General features: G+C 40.7%; 1 long non-coding RNA gene and 1 other non-coding gene across 4 annotated transcripts in view; both read right to left on the reverse strand.

Annotated features, from left to right (window-relative positions):
• Nucleotides 1–21,962, reverse strand: part of LOC140603875 (uncharacterized) — a 44,349-nt gene continuing 22,387 nt past the window's right edge. For all 3 annotated transcript variants that reach the window (XR_012006855.1, XR_012006853.1, XR_012006854.1), the window contains one exon: nt 1–21,962. This exon is cut by the window's right edge and continues 15,333 nt beyond it. This is a non-coding gene — a long non-coding RNA (uncharacterized lncRNA).
• On the reverse strand, nt 755–889 carry LOC140604366 (small nucleolar RNA SNORA48). The gene has a single exon (XR_012007285.1). It is a non-coding gene; the product is annotated as a small nucleolar RNA SNORA48 (small nucleolar RNA).

Genomic DNA, 21,962 nt, shown 5'->3' on the forward strand with positions numbered 1-21,962 from the left:
ATTTGTTTTTCTTTGTTCTTATTTTGAGGCAATCTTCTCCTCACTTTTTTTTTTTTTTTTTTTTTGAAGTCCTGGGATTTCAGGGTCCTACCTCCATTTTTATTCTGATGAATGCATCGTCATTATAGTAAGATCTGAGTAGCCCAAAGGAGATGTAAATTAATCTGAAGCCTCTTTGGTCTCTGGTGCTGGGTGAAAGCCATTTGGGCTTTACTCTTGATGAAGTCCAGAATTAACGAAATGTAAATTACAGGAATCAAAGCTTATTTCTGATAATAAATGTGCACAGCATGTTTGGATAGTTAGATCTGTCCATTTCATTACAATATCAAATATTCATTGCATCTTAGAATTAGCTGGAGTTTAGGGTAGTCTTGTCTTTTCTTTTCTTTTCTCTTTTCTTTTCTTTTCTTTTCTTTTCTTTTCTTTTCTTTCTTTTCTTTTCTTTTTTCTTTTCTTTTCTTTTCTTTTCTTTTCTTTTCTTTTCTTTTCCTTCCTTCCTTCCTTCCTTCCTTTCTTTTTCTTTCTTTCTTTCTTTCTTTCTTTCTTTCTCTTTCTTTCTTTCTTTCCTTCTTTCTTTTTCTTTCTCTTTCTTTCTTTCTTTCTTTCTTTCTTTCTTTCTTTCTTTCTTTCTTTCTCTCTTTCTTTTCCTTCCTTCCTTCCTTCCTTCCTTCCTTCCTTCCTTCCTTCCTTCCTTTTCTTTCTTTTCTTTCTTCTCTCTGTCTCTCTGTCTCTCTCTTTCTTTCTTTTAAATCCACATGTCCAGGGCATGAACTAGGCACAGGCACAGACCAAAAGCCAAGCTGGGATAAACAAGGCGTTGCTTTGTCCCTGGCTAATATGAGGCAGGCACTACCAACCAGATGCCACTCTACCCAGGTCAGAGACTTTGGGTAGTTTTTTCTAAAGCATTTTAAAATTTAAATATAAAGCTTTTAAAAAAAACCCTATTAAGCATTTTTAAATTTAAAATATACTACATAGACAAGTTTAACAAATGGGTGTAAAGTGAACACGCACGCAATCATGCCCTGGGCAAGGAAACACTTTACAAATAGTGCCCCCCAGAAGCTCCCTCAATATTCTTTACGGGTAACAACTGCTCCCTCCTCCCAAGAGTGACCACTTTATTTTTATAGCTTGTCTTTGTAGGTTTATTGTCTGTGGATGCATCCCTAATTTTGCTTGTTTCTAAAGTGTCTGAAAATGGAGCTCCATTATACTATTCTTTGTGACTTTATTTTTTTGCTCAACACTGCAAGACTCATCATATTGTTGCGCACATCTAAAGTATTCCTTTTAAAAAAATATTCCTTTTCTTGCTGTCTGTGTACTATATAGTGAGCATTTAGTTTTCTTCTGGTTTTTGGTAATTATGAAAAACACTGCTACAGACATTCTTTTTTACTTACCTCAGGGCACAAAATTATGCATATCTCCAGGGACATGGAATATTCCACTTTCCTAGATAATGCAACGTTGTTTTCCAAAGCAGGTGTACTGGTGTGTGTTTTTATTACCAGGAGTATAAGTTTCTAAATCTTCACACCATAGCCAACACTTAGTATTGTTAGTCTTTTCAATTTTACACATTGGCATTAGTTCCATCTCATTGTGAGTTTAATCTGTATTCCCCTGATTAACAATCAGGTTGAGCACTTTTCATGTTTACTGACCATTTGGGTATCTTTCCCTCTGAGGTCCATGTTCACATCTTTGTGCATTTTTTCCCCTATCAGGTTGTATGCCTTTTCTCAATTATTTTTTTAGATTCTTTATCCTGGATACTAGCCCTCTTTTTAAAAAATGCCATATATGTTATGAATATATTCTCCTACTCCGTGGCTTGTATTTTAATTTTTTGTCTTCTGATGAACAGGACTTAAAATTTTTGGTGTAACTTATCACTTTTCCTTTACGTTTACTGTTTTCTCTGTCCTATTTAAGATACCTACTCCAAAGTTATTAAGATATTTTCCTAGGGGTGCCTGGCTGGTTCAGTCAGTTGGAGTGTGCGGCTCTTGGTCTCAGGGGTTATGAGTTCAAGCCCCATGTTGGCTATAGAGATTACGTAAAAATAAAATCTTGAAAAAAAATATTTTTTTCCTATAGTATCTGCTGAAAGTTTAGAATTTGACCTTTTTATTAGTTCTTTAATAATTTTTACATACAGTGTGAGAAGGGGGTGTAATCTGTTTTTTTCAACATGGAGATCTTACCAACACCATCCACCAAGAACAGTGTCCTTTACATCCTATTACCTCTGCCACGAACAAATCCAAACACGCGAGATCTGTTTCTAAGTTCTCTGTCCTCTTTAACTGGCCGATTTATCATCTTTGCATAAATGCCATACCATCTTGTTCACTAAAATACTGTAATGTCTTGATAGCTGATAAAAAAAATCCTCTTACATTTTTTTTTTTCAAAAAGCAGTTTGTCAAATTCTATAAAACAAACCTACTGAGATTTTGATTGGGATTGCACTGAGCCTATGGCTCAGTTTGGGAGGAACTGACATGTTGAAAATACTGATTTTTCAAATCCAAGATCATGCATGGCCTAGCAGTTCTTCCAATGTTCTTCAGTATTTCTCAATAAGCTTTAAATTTTTACTTTTGGAATCCATGCACATCTTTCACAGATTTATGCTTAAGTAATTGATGCTTTTAAAATCAGACTATAAGTCATATCTTTTAAGATTCTATTTTTAACGGTTTTGTGTTAAAATAGAGACTCTGTTTCAGTAATAGTTTAAGACTCTAGGACTTTTACTTATACATAATAGCATGTGAGAAAAATGAGAATTGTTTTCTCCTTCCAATTTATGTGCTTTTATGTCTTTTTCTTCCTTATTGCCTTGGCTAGGACCTTCGGTACAATGTTGCCTACAAGTGCAGATTTGCTCCTTCTCTTAAAGGGAAATCTTTTAATATCTTATATTTAGCATAAGGTTTGCCGTCGATTTTATGTTATTTTATCAAATGAAGCCTGGAGGGATGCCTAGGTGGCTCAGCAGTTGAGCATCTGCCTTTGGCTCAGGTCGTGATCCTGGGGTCCTGGGATCCAGTCTTGCATCAGGCTCCCTGCGGGGAGTATTTTTCATAATTACCAAAAACCAGAAGAAAACTAAATGCTCACTATGTAGTGCACAGACAGCAAGAAAAGGAATATTTTAGATGTGTGCAAATAAATGTATTTATTTATTTTTAAAAAATGAAGCCTGGAAAACCTAAAATCCTTAGAAGAGGCTTTGGCATGGTTTGGAGCTCCTCTCTGGAAACAACAAATGTGGCAGGTTAGCTCCGTTGGGCTACTGTGACTCCTTCCAGAGTAAGCTGCACTCATTCAAAGCCTGTACTTCTAGGTCTGCCAGCTGGGATCCCTGCTTCCAGGCTGGTCCTCCCTACACTGCTGTGAGAGCACACTCTAACATGGTAATCGGATCATGGTACTTCTCTCTAGAAATCTTCCAAATACCAAGCATGTAGGTCAAATGTCAAACTCCTGCATCTGACTGAGAAGGCCCTTCATGCTCTGGTCCCTACCATCTCTGGGGGCCTTCCAACCAGTGACTTCCCCTACACAGCACCCTCACCCTTGAGTCACCTTGAATCACTCAGAGTTCCCCAAATGTCCCCATTGACCCTTATTTCCTACAAAATGGGCATATCTATAGGGCTGACATGAGAAGTCAATAAAATAAGATGTAGAGCTATAATAAAATCCAGATGACCTATTTATTATCTATTAATGTTATTAATGTTAATATTTATGGATACTTAGTGTATCAGTCAGGTTGGGCTGTTACAAATTACCACAACCTGGGTGGCTTAAACACAGAGTTGTTTTTCTCAAAGTTCTGGAGGCTGAGAAGTCTAAGATTATGGTATTGGCCAATTCAGTTCCTGGTGAGGGCTTTCTTCCTGGCTCATGCAAATGGCATCTTCTTGCTAAGTCCTCACATGGTGTGGAAAGACAGAGGAAGGGAGAGAGGAGGAGGGAGGGAGGGAGAGAAAAAGACAGAGGAAGGGAGAGAGTAAGCTCTCTGCACTCTTTTTATAAGGACACTAATCTCATCATAAGGACCCCACCACCCTCATGACCTCATCAAAACATAATCACATCCCAATGGCCCCACTTCCATTACGCTGGTGGTAAGAGTTTCAGATAGGAATTTGGGGGGACACAGTTCAGTCCACAGCACTGAGCAAAGGGGTAATGATTTATTATGGCTACTTTGGCCATTTGTCCAGCATTCTGCTGCCATACAGCACCTGTGATAGCAAGAGTTTCATGTTCAAATCAAGATACCCTGCACATAAAACACTAACATCTACAATTTGTTTGGGTGGAAGTGAGGGAGATGGCCGGTTGGGGAGTGTTGAGATATGATGGGGAGAGACAGACAGTTCATAGAAGGGTCCTGTATTACAAAATTGTATGGATTTTATCCTCTGAATGAGTGGGATCATGAGAAAACAGATTCAGTGAGACATTCACATGCAGCTCGATACTAGCTTTCAGAGCTATGAAGATGCTCATCCTAATGATCCCATTTGGGGAATCTATCCTAAGAAAATAATCCACAAGATAGAGAGAGTAGATGCACAAAGATATTTATTCCATTATTTACAATAATAAAACCTGGGAGAAACCCACAGAGGAATACTTAAATAGTTATTAAATAAATGCTTGTTGAATGAACTAACAAATATTTCCTGAATATAAAGCAGCAATTAAAACATTTAAGTCCAGGTTAATAGCATGGAGAAACCACTGAAGTAAGCAAAAGAAACGAAATATAAAATTATAACTACACAACACCGCAACTCTAAAAATACAGCGACAAAAGACGGACCAAACTAGAAGTAAACACAGATAAAAACGACAACAGACCACTTGTTAGGTTGGTGCAATTATATGCCACCGACATATCATGTTTACAAAAGACACTGCCATTTTACAAACAAAAAACAACCAGTAAAAGGTAATCTGGCTTGCTGCCCTCACAGTCTCACAAAGTAGCTTTTGTTTGCAGCCAGCCTGAAAAAAATACTTGGCTTTCAGTGACAGTGAATGGATAAAATATTTGGGGTCAATATGGTGGAAAGAAGTATTTGTTTTACAGGGAAGCATGGGACAATGGTAACTGGGGGCAGCAGGGTGAAGGAGGAAGAGGGTTTGGTGTGTCAGGTGAACGATCTGCTTGGGGCCAAAGCATCCATGGTCTCCAGTGTGGGATGAGAATGGGGGCCCCCATGTTAATAAGCCAAAGGGAACCTGAACAGTGCGATAATGGCTGAGCAGACCTGTGCTTATGCTCACTTAAAATTAATACTGGAAAGAAAGAGAACCAGGTACTTGGCAATAGTTACGTCATTACTGGATTCTGTCATTATAGTTCACCTGGTAACAGGTTTCCTCAAGGTAGAGTTGTCAAAGCTCAGAGCTAGATGAGGGGACAAGAGTGCAAGGGGTGAGGTGATTCAGCCAGCTGTTCGGGTAGTGGTGGTGTACAGCACTGAGGAGAAACTCGGGCTTCAGAGTCCTATGGCCCGAGTCTCCACCTCAGAACTACCACCTTCTAGCCTAGCCATGTCTCAGTCATGCATGCCCTCAAACAACAATTCAGAGAGGTGTGTGCCCTTGAGCGAGTCACCCGGTCTTGCCCAGCACCCATCTTCTCACCTCAACAATGTGGCGAAGGCCTCTGAGGTGTCACATGTGGGTTTTGCTGCTCAGTGTCTGCACACTTCATCTTCCTCATAATGGTCCCTGGCAATCCGTCCATGCGCTCTGCGTAGGCCCCGGGTCCTCGAGCACACCAGGTTCTCCTGGGGTGGGTTCTGGGTCAGGGAGGTAAGGTGCCCCATGAGAGGTGCTAAGGGGTGAGGTTTGGGCAGGAAGGGAGGACAAAGTGAAGCAGGTCCTCCTCCTCAGTGGATGTGAAGCTGAGAAGGAAAGGCTGGAGCTGACACCATCTTGGTGGACCCATATGCACCGAAACCAAGGCAGCCTTGGAGACACCACTGAAGCCCCCAAATCAAGTTGTTCTTGAGGCCATCCCTTCCTTTTGGTTGTTGAGCCAATACATTCCTTGTGTTGTGTTTCTGTTGGTTTGTTTTGCTTAAGTTAGTTTGAGTTCTGTTTCATTTAAGGTAGTTTGACTTGGGTTTTATTTCACTTGCCACCCCGAGTCTCCTAATAGAGCCTCTTTTGCGGAGAGAGAATGTGGACATGGGGCCAAGCACAGCACGTGGCACTGAGTAGCCGGTTTAACAAATGTTGGATTCACTCTCCTCTCTTTCTCCCTCACACACATTCCATCTCTTCCTTCTTCCCTCTTTCCTGTCCTCACCAAGTTTCCTCCTTCCTGTAGGGCCCTATCCCCACGGGTCCTCTTTGGCTTGAAGCACAGGGACAAGGAATTCTTGCCGCTTCCTTGTGAACTCTGGCACAAGCCTCAGTGAGCTCTGCCCTAGAACTACTCATCCTGTTGTGTGCGTCTTTGAAGCAGGACCGAACAGTGACCCGTCACATTGGTACAATTTTATCATGGGCTCTCCCATCCAGATTTTCGTTTGATTCAAGTTTAGCTGTGTGCTGTGGCAGCGCAAGGTGGTCTTATGATTGTATCCATTCTGCAAAGGAGGAATCACAAGTCCACAAAGGGGAAATCAGTTCAGCAGAGTAAGTACAGGAAGCAGGACACAAATGCAGGTCCCAGTGTGAAAGCCACCGTCCTTCCATTTTCTAGCCATTTCCTTATTTACAGTAAAATGTTCGTGTGTGTGTGTGTGTGTGTGTATCCTGTGGTGCTCCACCCAGAGCCCCTCCTCAGAGCCTGCACACCAGATGCTGGACACACTGGTGTGCACTTTGACAGCCATGTCCCTCGCTGGGAATTGCCATCAGGAGCAGGGACTGCCCCACCCAAGGTTACATTCCGTTCTCACAGCCAGCCCATGGCCACTGACTGGCCTCCTTGCTTCCATTTGGAACAAGTGAAAGGCCACTGCAGCTCCAAAGTTCCCCACAGCATCCTGAAATCTGCCAGGTTTGAGAGGGTCATTGTAAGAATTCAGTTGAGATGCAAATGGCCCTTCAATGTGGGCCACATAAGCCAGTTGATCTGAAGGTGCTTTAAAGCTTCCATGACAGGTAGGGGTGCAACATGGATGGAGCCCTTGGGTTGGCTGAGGTTTCAGTTACAGCCACATCCCAGGGCAGCTCCTCCCTCCACCACTCCTGCCATCCCTACTTCCTTACAGGAGTCTCCTGACCATGCTCCCCAACAAACTTTGGACATGCAACTCCCCATCTCAGAGTCTGTGTGCAGGATCTCCATCTGCCTAAGGCAGTCCTAGGAAGTGGACTCTAAAACAGGATGTTAGAGTTGGAGCACTCAGCTGGCTGGCTGGTGATGTGGACTCCTCCATGGGCGGTGGGGGGAGTCCTGACAGCCCCTGGCATGTTGTGGTGGTGCGACTGTGCAAACTGCCACAGGTGATGAACTGGGATAGGATCCCAGCGACGGGGGCCTCGCTCTTGGTGGGACACTTCTGGCACTAGAGAAGCAGGAGGAGAATGGGAATTGGAAAGACAGCGGGATTGGTGGCTGCTGCAGAGCTCCACTGGTCTGAGGTACAGAGACAACGGGCTTGGGATGAAATAGGAGCAGGGCTTCTGTTCTGGAGGGATGGTCTCAGATATGCCATGATGCCAGAGCCGCAGTGGCAGTGGCTGCTTCTTGATTTTGCCAGTTTCCCTCTTGACTAGGACAGCAGTCCTGAGGTTCTGGAGCCAGCAGCAACCCCTGGCAGTTCAGGGCAGCAGTTGTGGCTTTGGTTATCATCCTCTGAAGCTCGATCAGATCTGTTTCTTTGGCCCTTGCAATGTTTCTGCAACCAAATATGGAGCAATTGGAACCTAAGTCTGTCTGATTTCAAAGCTTGTGTTCTATCCTCAACAGGAGGACCGAGGTCCCATTACCTAAAATGAACTAAATCAAGGGAAGAACAAGTCGTTCGAGGGAGGTGAGGGGAGAAATGAGTTCAGCGTTAGACACAAGGAACCCGAGTACTGAGTAAAACAGCCAGTGGGACCACCCAGCGGTGGCAGAAATCTGAAGGTGAGGGACTGGTTCTTACTACAGAGCCTGTATTCTCTCCTAGAAGTGATGCTTTCCCTACGTAAAATGCATTCTTCTTTGTCACTGTCTATATCCTTACTATGCCTTATTATTTTTTTACAGCACTCATCGATTGATTAACATGTTTATTTCTCTAGCTATTTGAATAGAAGTCTACTAGTACGTCAGCTCCACAGGTTCAGGGAGTTTGATGTATTCACTACTATACCCTTGTGCCTAGAACAGTGACTGGTACATAGACATTGCCTCTATGATCCTCTGTTGAATGAGTGCATAAATGTATAAATGAGTGACCTTTGCAAGCAGCCCCATGAGCCAGATGATTCACATGAACCACGTGAGCCACAGGAGGTATTATCCCCTTTTCTGAGGAAACAGGAGCTTGGGGACCTCCAGCAGCTTTTCTCAGCTTTATAGCAAGCTAATGGCCCTCAAGGTTTCTAAACTATCTTATTCTATTAAGCCACACCTGGTCTAAGAACTAGGAAAGAGCACTCCCTGTCCTGGCTATGTGGACAATTTTCTGCGTGCTTGCACAAATGAGGAAACTTGCATTTTCTAGGCCTTGTTCTTCTCATCATGTGAGTAAATGCAAGGGGTTTTCTTAAACCTCCAAGGTTATTGCCAGCTTTACCTTTATTTGCATATAAAACAATTCACACTTAGAAGTTCATCACAATTGTAACGTGCTTCTTGCCTTGCAACAAAGAATGCAGGAGAGAGTAACTGAGAGGAGGATGGAACGTGCCAGTGGTGTCCTCACTGGCAAAGTGCAACCAGAGGCAGAGTCCCAGGTGACTCCTGAATTTGCTAGGCAGCTACAGTTCTTGTCCTGGCAAGTTGACTCCTCTTGTGCAAAACACGTGGCTTTTTTAAACATCCAATCGTTTTTTTGTGAAGATTAAGTGCAATACTATACATAAGACAGAGTTGAAATTGCTTGTTTCTCTGCAGTTGCTATAATGAATGCTGCCAACATAGACAAACTGGCCATGATGGTTTTAAGCTTTGATGACTGCTATGTGTAGCTCCTATACTGTAAATATTGCTTAACTATAGAAATATCCTAAACACAGATCCGTGTGTTTTTTTCTGGAAAATAAATTATTTAAACATGCAACCTTGCATAGTCCAGGAAAGGCAATAAGAAAACACCCTTGAAATATGGCTCATAAAATCACCATAGCTTTTGCTGACCAGGGATGAGAAAACAGACCACGTGGCAAGTACTATGTTAAATGCTTATAGATATCCTATTCCACTTTGTGTTCAGTCCATATTGTTGACACAAGGAACCCCTCTGCTCCACAGGCAGCCATTCAAATATATTTGATGTGTACTTTATAAGTTGCATGTTCTTGAAAAAAGAGTCTTGTTTTGCATGCATTTAAACGAATAGCATTGTGCTAGGAATCTCATTCTGCTATTACTTTTTATCACTAAGCATTATGCTCGTAAGATCTGTCCATGTCCCAGGGTAGATGCCTAGCTGCTGCTTCAACACTGTATTGAAGTATCATCCACATTTTACTTCTCCTCCGGTGATGCACTTTGTCAAAGGGATACAGGGACCCTCAGGCCCTTGTGGCGAAGAGTCTGGTAGCATACTTGGTCACATTCCAGTCCTACATCCTGTGATGTGGGTATACATCACAGTGAAATCCGCTCATTGCAGTGTTGTTTGTGAAATCTCAGAGCTGGAGATGGCTGGTTGCATGCTGGAAACTGTATGTGTATATAGTTCAGGAGGGCCAATTGTTAAGTTTCAGGAATGCAGTGAGCTGGTTTCCACATTTAGCCATTATTAAAATCAAATTATGTATGTTATTAATATATTATATATCAATATATTTGTATTAAAACCAAAAGTAATAGATACTTAAAGCTCGCCACTTTCTAATTATTTCACATGTTTTACTATTGTCCAGGCATCCGGGCCCCAGAAGTCACTGACATCTATGATACCTGCCTGGTGGGAATGCTCTACGACGGTGTGCTACTTCTGCTCATTTCTTCCCCACTCTGTGACCAAGGACATGACGCTGGCAGTCTGAAATAGGCCATGGTAGGAATAATTACACCATGGACATTAGCAAACACGACAAACCAGGGTTGTTGTTAGTTTTTTTTGTTTTGTTTTTCCTTCCCCTGAGAGCCAGTTGTTAAACATTGACCAGTTCACTGAAGACTGGTATTAACTCTCTTTTGCAAATGAGGAAAATGAAGCTCGGACAGGTTATCAAACTTGCCCCAAATTTTACAACTTTCAAGTAGCAGAAACTGGATTCAGACCCAGGTCTGTCTCAGACCTTGTATTCGGATGAAAGTTAAAAGGGTGTTGGACCACAAAGACCCTGAAATTCTCCTTTGCCCTACCACTAGTGCACTCATGCTTTTCGTTAAAAAAAAAAAAAAAAAAATCTGTTGGCTGCCAGCACCTGGGTACAGTGTGAAATTGAGACAAGTGCAGTTTTTAGAAACATCTGCTTACCAACTGAGCTTCATTAACTGCTCTTGTAAGCTATGTCCCGAAACACAGTTCATATGGAACGAGATGAGCTGTGCTTTCGTGAGTCCACACACTAATCAGCAAACAGGATGGCTACTTCAGCTTCTGTTTGACTTCTCAACATTAGTTTAGAGATAATGTTCTGTGGCACACTGAAGGTCTTGACCTTGTCCCTGCCCATGTCACAGACCTTGGGGTGTGTTTAATTCTATGTAACTATGTATCTGTGTTATTTCCTAAATACTGCTTGGACAGTGGGTTGAAATTCAGCCACATTTTCTTATCGAAAATCTATTTTCTCGCTCATTGAGTCATTCAGCTAGTCATGGATGAACATTTGTAAGACTCCTCTTACGTACAGGAAGGACATGGGGAAGACAAGGTTGGATAAATTATATCCCTGACTTCTAGAAGCCAATCGGGCAGCATGAGGAACATATATTTTAAACACATGTTCTGACTGAGGCCCACAATAAAGTCACATACAAAGGCCATGGGGATGCCTTGGTCCATTTGGGCTGCTATAACAAAATACCACCAACTGCTGACCAACACCGGGAATTCATTTATCCCAGTTCTGAGGTTGGGTTTCAGACTGTTGACTTCTCGCTGTGTCCTCGCATGGTGGTGGTGGTGGGGGGTGGGGGGGCAGCCACAAGAACTTACACTGCTCCATGGAAGCCCCACCTGCTTACTGAGAGTTCCTGCATCAGAATTGCTCCTGACCTGTTTTTCCCAAGATCAATAAACAGACATTTTCCTTCAAACACTATCCAGGTGGTCTGCCCTCCCCAAAACAAAATAACAGTTTACTCAAAGCCATATTCTAATACTTCTTTAATTCTGCAACGTCAGAGTCCTTTCCTTCTTCTCCTTTCCTTTTAACTACTACTCATCAAGGTCTCACAAATCTTAGAATTGAGTTTCCCCCAGGGCATGCTATTAAAATAATATATTTAAATGTTCTAAACAGGATTATAACTTCTAGGAGTGTTTACACTTATCCAATTTTATTCTAATTAAATAATTTATGTGAAGTGTCTAATACAGCGACTAGCGGAGAGTTTACCATGAATATTAATTTCTTCATTTACTCTTATAACCATAAGAAGTAGGCTGGTTGAGCACTGTTCATCAGATTTGGCAGAAGCACAAGCTGAAATACAGCATTTCTCAGCTGTTCCTGAAGGTCCACTCCACCAGTAGGTCTCCTGGTTCGTGTTAGTGCAAATTAACCAAAGCCTACAATTCTTTGAGTGTATCAGATCTTTCTTCCTAGAAAAGGAGCCAGATTGCCCAGCTTGGGCTGTACTTGGCCTGACTCCGTTCCTCTGCAGAGGCAGATCTTAGGACAAACATCACTTCATGAAGCTCCTGGCACAGGTAGTCTTTGCAGTGTCTGCAGGCAAAGGAGACCACTCTCCTCCTTCTAGGAGGGGGGGGAGGGTGCTGCTTCTTCAGCCCTTCAGAGGAATCTGTGTTCAAGGATCTTAGGTTTTCCCATCCAAATATCGCCTATCCCGTGTCTCAAGGTCTCCTGTTTCCTTATCTAGGCCCTGACACTGACATTAGAGATCACGAAGGCTGTATTCCTGCTCCTCGGTCACTCTGCTGCACTCACAACGAAGCCCCAGGACTGAATTTCAGCAGCCTTGGCTGGCTGTAGGAAAAGGGTGGGTTCTCTAGGCTGCGAGGAAGTGCTCTGACTTCCACAGCGTTTCTTGAGGTTGATAGTTGGCTAACCGAACCGACCATTTTCTCTTCCTTTTACAAGACTTCTCAAGACCAGTAACCAAACTCAGCCAGTTCTATGTTCCTTGTAATGAACACTGACCACATATTTTTTTATGTTACCACTAGTACAAAGGCCAAAGCTTCATCTTCCACCTTCATCCTTCCTCTCACCGCTGGTGAACATCTCAGTAACTGCAATGCTATTGCATGTCAGGGTTAGTAGCACTCCACATACCAACATTCATGGGATCCCAATCACTGTCTGGCTGATCCAATACTAGAATCCATCTGGAAAGTGTCCATAGGGCTGCTTGTGGTACCAAGTGTCTTAGCTTGGGTACCTAAGTAGCAGGGTTGAGAGAAGTACTGGCATGAAGAATTTATTTTGGGATAGGATCCCAAGGAAAGAGAAGAGGGATGGGGAAGAGTAAAACAGGGAAGGAGGTCAATCCAGTTCAAGGGTGCTTTATTGAGCTGACCACTGCTGAGAGGATTCAGGGTGTTGTTTTGCTGGGATTCTGAAGTGGAATGAAGAATCAGCCACTTGAGGTTGGATGTGGTGGATATTTTTCTACTGGCTCTCATTCCTTAGTGGGTAAGGGTTGCCCCACAGGATTTTAATATGTTAAAATGTGATTGTAGATTTATATATTTCTTCTCTTTGTAGACATCAATTTTGGCTTCATGTGTTTTGAGGTCATATTATTGGTAGATAGAATTAGTATATCCTGCTGGTGATCTGGACTTTTTGTCACTATAAAGTGACCTCCTTTATTCTTAGTAATGTCTTTTGCCTTAAATTCTATTTTAGGTGATAAGACCTTGATAATTCTGTTATTTAGGTGATAATTCTGTTATTTTACTTTCAAACTATTGGTATGCATGTGTTTTCAATGTGTCTCTTGTAAATAGCTTACACTTCAATTAAAAAAAAATCCAGCCTTGTTTTGGAACTGACTGGAGCACTGATTCCATTTACATTTGATATTAATGACAGAGATTTAAATCCACTCTTAGAAAGTGTGTTTCCTATTTGTCTTACCTATGTTCCACCACCCTCTAGACTTATGTCTTTTTCTATCCCATTTTGGACTATTAGTTAGAAGTAATACAATCTTTAAATCTTTATGCTTTTAGTGGCCACATGAAGTCAAACATGCATTGCTGACTTATCAGAGTCTAATGTGAATTGATACTTTTATTCTCTTCTCAGTGCATAGACCTTAGGACACTTTTAACTTCGTTTGCCTTCTTCCTGTTTTATATTTCAGTGTTGTAGTATTTTAGCTCTCTAAATATTTTAACTCCATGTGATATTTATCAATTTCTCTGTTCTTCATTCATACATCACTAGCCTCCAGTCAGTTTGGAGATTATCATTTGAATTTCTTTGTGTAGGTTTATCTGTGATAAAGTCTCTGATTTTATCATCGGAAAATGTCTTTATTTCCCCTTCACTCTTTCATAAGTGTTGAACGCTACTTTGGCAATTAATTTTCTTCAGCCCTTGTCTACTGTTTTTTGGCTTCTCTTACTGTTATTGAGATGCCTATTTCTCACTTTTTTAAAGGTAAGTTCTACCTTTTATCTGCCTTTAAGATTTTTTGTTGTTGTTGTTGTTTCCTACAACTTCGCTATGTCATTGATTTCTTTTTGTTTATCCTGCTTGACATTTGTATGGTCTCTTGAATCTGTGGACTAATATCTTTTACCATTTCTAGAAAATTCTCAAGTATTACCTTGTATGAAATGTAGTCCACCCTCTTCTTCTCTCCTCTCCTTCTGGGATGGAGATTAAGCCTGTAATAAGTCTTCTCATGGTATCTTTGAGACCTGGCCACCCATCTGACATGAAGCCTATTTAAATAGATTGATGACTGGTTTATTTCTGGTTTCCTCTTGTTCTTAGGATATAAATCTTTCGGGTCCCAGACCAAAGTGGGGAGTTTACAAGATGGTACCCACCTTGGTAAGTCCTGAACATTGACTCTGTACCTGTAGTCCCAGAATGCTAAGAAGAGTAGCTGTGACTTTCAGCTCCCTCTTTATTTATTTTTTATTTTTTTAAAAAGATTTTATTCCTCTATCTGACAGAGAGCAAGCACAAGCAGGGGGAGCAGCAGAGGGAGAGAGAGAGAGAGAGAGAAGCAGGCTCCCCACTGAGCAGGAAGCCCAATGTAGGGCTCGATCCCAGAACCCTGGGATCATAACCTGAGCCAAAGGCTGACACTTCCTGACTGAGCCACCCAGGCACCCCTCAGCAGCCTCTTTTAGCTTGGCAAATACTCCTAAGAAGGTTATATGAATGCTGAGTGTATCATTCTAAGTTTGTACCTTTTCCCAGATCATGGCTGACAATTCCTTACTATCTTAATGGTTCTTTTTCAATATAAAACATTATTTGGGTCTATTATTTTTCCTTGTCTTCTCTAGGAAGACTGGTCTAAATCACTGAGTCTTCTATTACCAAAAGGAGAAAAATCCCTCTATTACTATTATTTCTTCTCAGAGCACTTAAAAGTTAAAATTATTAAACAGGGGCACCTGGATGGTGCAGTTCGTTGAGCGTCTGACTCTTGGTTTCAGCTCAGATCATGATCTCGCTGTCATGGGATCAAGCCCTACATCAGGTTCTGTGCTCAGTGAGGAGTCTGTCTGATTTTCTCCCTCCCTGTCCCTCTGGCCTTCTCCACCACTCACTCTCTCTCTAAAATAGATAAATCTTTTAAAAATAAACTGAATAAAGAACTGTTCTCTATACCAAAAAAAAAAAAAAGTATAATAACTACACATCAAAGTCTGCATGCTCAACACTGAGAGCAGCAACACGAAGTAAAAGGATCAATGGCCTGGAAGAAAAGAGATGCTAGATTTTAGACTCACCATGTTTTGCCATCTTTATCATTATAACAAGACAGCAAAATCTATGACCTGAATAAAGCATTTGGTTAAAAAACATTTTCCAATCAAAATAGCAAACTGAGTATCTTTAAACCAAGCCCTCATAGTCTTATTAACACTAACCCTTCTCTGCTGTGGGTAGATTGCACTTCTTGATCTTATATGTGTTTCTAGCTCTTTCTCAAATTGCTACTCTGTCTTCTTATATACAAACACAAGTTCCTCTGTCCATATAACATCTGATTTAATATGCTCAACAACATCCTGTGGGATTATAATACTCATTCTTCAAATAAGGGAAGTGAGGCTTCAAGAAGCAGACTGCCCCTGGGATCTTTTAAATCCCAGTTTCTTCCCATTCTGCCATTTTACTTGCTCACTTTGGAAAATCATTTTAAGGCCAGCCCTCTTCCTCTAGCTTAATTTTTTTTTTTAAAGTAAAAAGAGAAGATGAGATGACACAACCATCACAGTTCCCTCTTATATTCGGACATCTTCTGTTAAAGTTTGCCCTGTTCAGCTGATGGACTTTTGTAGCAGTTATGTAAGAAGACACAGGGAAAAAAAGTGGGCTGGAAGCTCTCTTTTAGTGGGTGGAATTCTAAGCCTTCTCTCGCTGCTGTGCTGAGGACCACCCTCATATCATTTGGAATAAATAATGATAGTCTAACCATTTGCATGTGTTCTTCTACGCCCATTTGTGGAATGTTTTGACATTTTTCGACAGAGAGTGGTATCTGCACATCCAGATAATTACAGCAGGATATGGAGAGGCTTGAGAGTACCTAATAAATTTCATCCCTTGGAAGGATAAGCTTTTCTTAAGATAAGAAAAGAAGCAAATGGAGCTCTGGAGAGTGAAATCTTCTCTATCCTTAGAGAAAAACCACACATGTTCTCACTTGAGGATGTAACAGAGAGTATCTGGAATCAGGAATTCTGGATCTAGTTAAAATTCCTCTGCTGTTAATTAGATATGTGATTTTGGGTAAGTCGTAAATCTCTTTGGAGTTTAATTTTCTCTGTTGTAAAATGAGGATGAAAAGAGATGTTGCAAAGTCTTTGTAAACTCTTAAATAACTATTCAAATGTAAATGATCATCTTTTTATAACATCAATCTGGGCACTGAATAGAACAGTGAAGGGTGAGCCAGGGATACAGGTTTGCTCATCTTCTCCAAAGGAAAAAGAATAGAAAAGCAAGAGGGGAGGACATGAACACCTTAGGGCACTTCCCTTTGGGTCCTACATTTACTTCCGATAACAAGGTTTCTTACTGTATGGTCACTGGAACACAATGAAAAAGTGGTAAAAGTAGACACTTAAGTCAGATGGACCTGGTCCAACTCCTATCTGAGCCACATGGGGTGTGGATGGGACAATGGCTAACCTTGCCAAGACTGGATCTTTGTCTATAAAGTGGGGATACCTTTTTAGGTTAATTGTGAAGATTTCCTGAGATACTTCATGAAAAAGGGCCCAACAGTGTTTTGCACATGGTAGATGCTCAATAAATAAATGCAAGTACCATTCTCTCTTTTATCAAGTGCATTACTGTACTTATGAATTTAATTTTGCTGTTTATTGAGAGTTCACTGAGACCCATCAACGGAATTACATACGGAAAAGAAAAACTTAAGTAGAAAACCTCCACAGAACATTTTGCCCTGCAATAATTACCTGAGAAGTAATGTGCCAACTAGGCTATATATAAGGAAAGGAAGCTTAGGTATTATCTAAAAGTGATTTTGAAAACTGCACTATGCAATAAAATTATATTAAGTGGCATAGCTACCAATTCATTCCATTCCATGTTTTATTGACTTTTACCATCTTATAGCACTTAAATGTCAAGCACTCTTCCTTTCAAGGATATGGTTTGCTGAAAAAAAAAAAAAAAAGCAAACAAAAACAAGGCATCACTGGCCTTCTTCCTGGCAGCTTTTAAATTACCCCTATTTAACCCCAGAACAAGCCAGAGAGTGGTTCCTTTAGCTGAAATTTCAGCTTAAATGTTCCTATAGCTTCCCAGTTGATTTGTCATTTGTAAGCCTTTAAAAAATTAATTATTAAAACCATTTCCATTAGTGTTTTGTTTGGCCTTCGTGCAACCATTTTTCTTTTGCTGTTTAACAAGTGAAAACCCACCAGCATTAGCTATAAATACACAGCACCAGATATGGGAGCAGGCACATGACTCATGCTGTACTGTTCCCTAGGGCTAACCTAGTGATGGCTGCCTTCTGGGAAGTGGTGTCAAGCCTACAGGCAAACTCCAAATCAGGTAGCCATGTGAAGAAATTCTCTTATCAGTTCCGCTACTTTCCTTTTTGGTTCAAGGTGCTGGTTCAAAGTATTCATTTAACTTGGTCTATTGGTAAATTCTTTCTCATCTGTCCATCCACCCAGTAAGCATTATTTTTATTATCAATCACATGCCTAACACTGGAAGTAGGATACCAAATATGTTCCTGCTGTCAAAAAGAACACAACTGCAGTGCAGGAAAGATGGACAAATAAATGAACATTGTAGTGCAATAACTTTTATGACATAGGAATAAAATGAATGATGTGGAAGCCCAGACAAGGGTCTCAGGGAAGATTTCTAGGGAAAGATCCTATCAAAAACAATTAAATGCCACTGAAATAAAGGGTCAAGAGGATGGGGGAACTTTCCCAACAGAAAAACAGCATCTGCAAAGGTGCAGGATTACCAGACAGGATCCTCTGGAGAAGTAAACGTGCAAGAATGGCTGATTTGGAAAGATTGATGAGGCTAGTGGCCAAAGATGAGAGTAAAGAAGGTAGAGTTTCATCATGGCCTTCAAACTGGGCCCTTCACCTATCAAGGGAAACAGCTTAGCAAGCAGGCTCGCATGGGCCTTACATGTTGGCCTTTGGTGAAAGAGTTCTTTTTTATTTTTAAAGATTTTCTCTTATTTGAGAGACAGAGCACAAGTAGGGGTGGGGGCAGAGGGAGAGGGAGAAAGACAAGCAGACTCTCTGCTGAGCCACAAGCCTGATACCTGCAGGGCTCAATCCCAAAACCCTGAGATCATGACCCGAGTTGAATGAAGTCAGATGCTTAACCAACTGAGCCACATTGGTGCTCCGCAAGAGTTATTTTTAAAGACTAGGTTCCACTATTTAAAAAAAAAGAAAAAAAGTTTAGGGGCACCTAGGTTAAGTGTCAGACTCTTGGTTTCAGCTCCAGTCATGATCTCATGGTTGTGGGATGGAGCCCTGGGCCCAGTGCTGTGCTCAGCGGGGAGTCTGCTTGGGATTCTTTCTCTCCCTCTGTCTCTCCTCACCTCAAACAAAAAATAAATCTTTTTTAAAAAGTTGAAAACCACTGGTTTAGATAGTTAAGTATCTCTGAGCTTTATTCTCAGATTGAGTGATAGAGACTCTTGTTTTTGGCTCATTTTCCACAGAACAGTGAGTCTCACCGGGAGTTTAGATCCTAATAAAACCATGTACTGTTTTAACAAGACAGACTATAAGAAACTAAATCTGAGTAAACTTGCTGGTGGGAAACAAGTTAAAATGCTGCACAACACTCCTGTACAGGTAAACACAGGGACACTCAGGGATACGAATGTATTTATCTGGTAGTTCACATGCCCTCCTGCCTCTGGTAACCAGCAGGGGATGCGGAGGTAGGGGGAAATTCACACTTACACTTTTATTTATCTTGTTATTATAACTATGAAAATTAAACACAACAGTGCCTTATATTCCAAATAATGTTTCCGTTGGCTCTGTTACGACTTTTATTTGTAAAGTCTGGCTACAAGGACACGGTTTAGTTCTCTTTAAAAGTCATTGCTGATAGAAATGAAAAAAATATGTAAGTATCTATTCTATAAGTGTTTCATAGCTAGGGGAAAAAAGCTTTTAAAACCATATTAGAAAAAAACATATTAGAGCATATGTTATGATAAATTCCCTATTATAATCTTTGCAGTAATAATAATGTCAATGCTGCTTGAAAATGAAACTTATCTACAGCAATCTTTACCTTTTTCAAAGTATGGTTATATAAATTACTTTATACTCACAACCCAAAAGGTTTGGTGGTGACTGAGGCTCGGTATCTTCACGTAAATGCATGTATCAATGAATGGAGTTCAGGGACAAGGTCTTCTTAATCTGACCCCACTGTCTCAAAACCCCAACCCCTGTTCACCCTATCTCAATGCCTACTTTAAAAAGGATTTTTAAAAATCAGGTGTCATCCACCTGAAAATATTTAAATAGCTCTCTGATGTGGTGTGTTTATAGAACTGTAAATGTTACATAATAGCCTTTATCCCGACCTTGGGGTTGGATCTTGTTCTTGAGTTCTGGAAAAGAGTCCAATCCTCCACCATTTCCAGGTTTCATCTTGCATTCTCCATGCTGTTCAGTAAGTCCCCCACTCCCCCAGCCCTATTTCTTGTCCTGGGACCAAATGCCTGCCTGAGGCAGCATGGCCAGAGTGTGTTCCAAGACACACACCACTAGGCTTAATGAGGTAGGGCCCCCAGGAAATGGTAAAGAGCTACCACTCCCCCTTGCCAACAGTGTTCATTCTTCCTCACCCACCTTCACGGCTTCCTTTAAGCAGCCTCCCCTACCTGCTGCAGCCCATACTAGTGTCTCCTTTCATTTACCTTCTAGCAACAATTTATCAGACTGTTGAACACTCCGCTCCTAGCTTTCTTGTTTTCTTCTGTGTGGCGGAGGCTTTCAAACCAGAAATAATGGGTTCAAATTCTAGCTCTCAGTCTACTGGATTTTAAATTAACTTCTCTGAGCCTCAGTTTCCATATGAAAAATATAGGTAATAATACCTTGTCAGACAAATGTGAGGACACTTAATGTAAGTGCTTAGCTTCCTTCCACCTAACACACAGTAGGTCCTCAATAAATGTTAAATTGAAAAAAAAGGGCAGGAACTAGGTCTTATTCTTCTTTCATCCCTCATATAACCTGGTTTGGGCTACAAAGAAAAAGCTGGATGAGTGTTATTTTTCCTTTTATAGCTGATACAGCTTACCTCTGGTCTCAGGAAACCAGAGACTATGTGTTTTCCCTTCACAATGATAATTAGCCCACAAGTGTCATCACAGGGTGATAGTAATACTTTTTACAAGACTCATTCACATAGCATTTTAACATTTATAAAAGGTCTCTCTCTCTTTTTAAATGTTTATTATCTCATTTGATTCTCCCAGCAACTCCTGGAGTGTATGTAGGAAAGGTGTCATTAAATTTTATATACCAGAAATCTGAGTTCTGTGTGTGTAACATTAGTGGTACCACTTTTACCCTAATTTGCAGTTTACAAAGCATTTTATTTTTTATTTTTTTTAATTTTTATTTATTTATGATAGTCACAGAGAGACAGAGAGAGAGAGGCAGAGACATAGGCAGAGGGAGAAGCAGGCTCCATGCACCGGGAGCCCGATGTGGGATTCGATCCCGGGTCTCCAGGATCGCGCCCTGGGCCAAAGGCAGGCGCCAAACCGCTGCGCCACCCAGGGATCCCCCTACAAAGCATTTTAAAAGTCACTTTCTTATTTGGTTACTAAAATCCTAAAAGTACTTAAATTTTAATGGCCTTAAAATCTACTAGATACCAAAGGGACACTAACCGTAGCATGATCTCTATGCTGTAAAGAGCACAGAAATTTTTTTAAAAGAAAATACAAATTAAAAAAAAAAAAAGAAAGAAAATACAAATTAAGTATATTGCCTGCATTGTAAAGCCACAGTGGATTTAGTGGTCCCTAGCATACAGGAAATCAACCCTCGAGAAGGCAATGTTTTACTATTTGTAGAGTTAGTTGTCTGAATCCTCAGGAAGTTTCCCTTTCTTCTATACTCAATCAATCCCTCAATGTTCTTCAATTTATGGATTCACAAAATTAGAGAACTTGACAGGTCTCTAAGATGTACAGCATACACCTATGCAGTTATGTTTAAAGAATCAACTTTCAGCTTTCCATAGTTCAGAATAAATAGCCTGCCAGCACTAACTTACTTCCTACAGAATGGCCTCTTTAAACAAGAAAGAATTGAGCATGACCTTAGGCGATTCACCTATCAAGGCCAGTTTCTTAACAGTCCATGAGGAATTTGTTGGAAGCAGCTGAAGTCTTTAGCACAATCATTCTATAATCCTAAACTAAATTGATTTAAGGAAATAAATTTAAGAATTAGTAAAATTAAACATTTTCACTTGTTTTATGAGGTCTGAGTTTTCCCTTAATCTCTTTAAAAATAAAAATGTAATAAATAAGCTTTACCTTTATTTTTTTCCCCCCAGAGCACATCACTGTCCTGAAGTTTGTGGGTATCCCCAATATGGGATTTGTACGGTTTCCGTATACATTTACTTATAACAGTAGCCTCAGTTACATAAATACCATCATATTGTATTACTGTTGCTTTTTTCACTTAAAACAGTTTGAGATTTTTTCATGTCAATCTTTACCCATTTTAACTGTTACGATTGCAATATATGAAAATAACGTATTTATTTTGCTATATTTATGCATCAGTTGGCAAAAGTTTTCTATTAACAGGCCAGATAGGCTTTATGGGACACACTATGGTTCCTATCACATATTCTTTCTAATAAATAATCCTTTAAACATGTTGTGTTGGGAGTCCCCA

This window comes from Canis lupus, chromosome 14, assembly GCF_048164855.1.
Source record: "Canis lupus baileyi chromosome 14, mCanLup2.hap1, whole genome shotgun sequence".
NCBI classification, from domain to species: domain Eukaryota; kingdom Metazoa; phylum Chordata; class Mammalia; order Carnivora; family Canidae; genus Canis; species Canis lupus.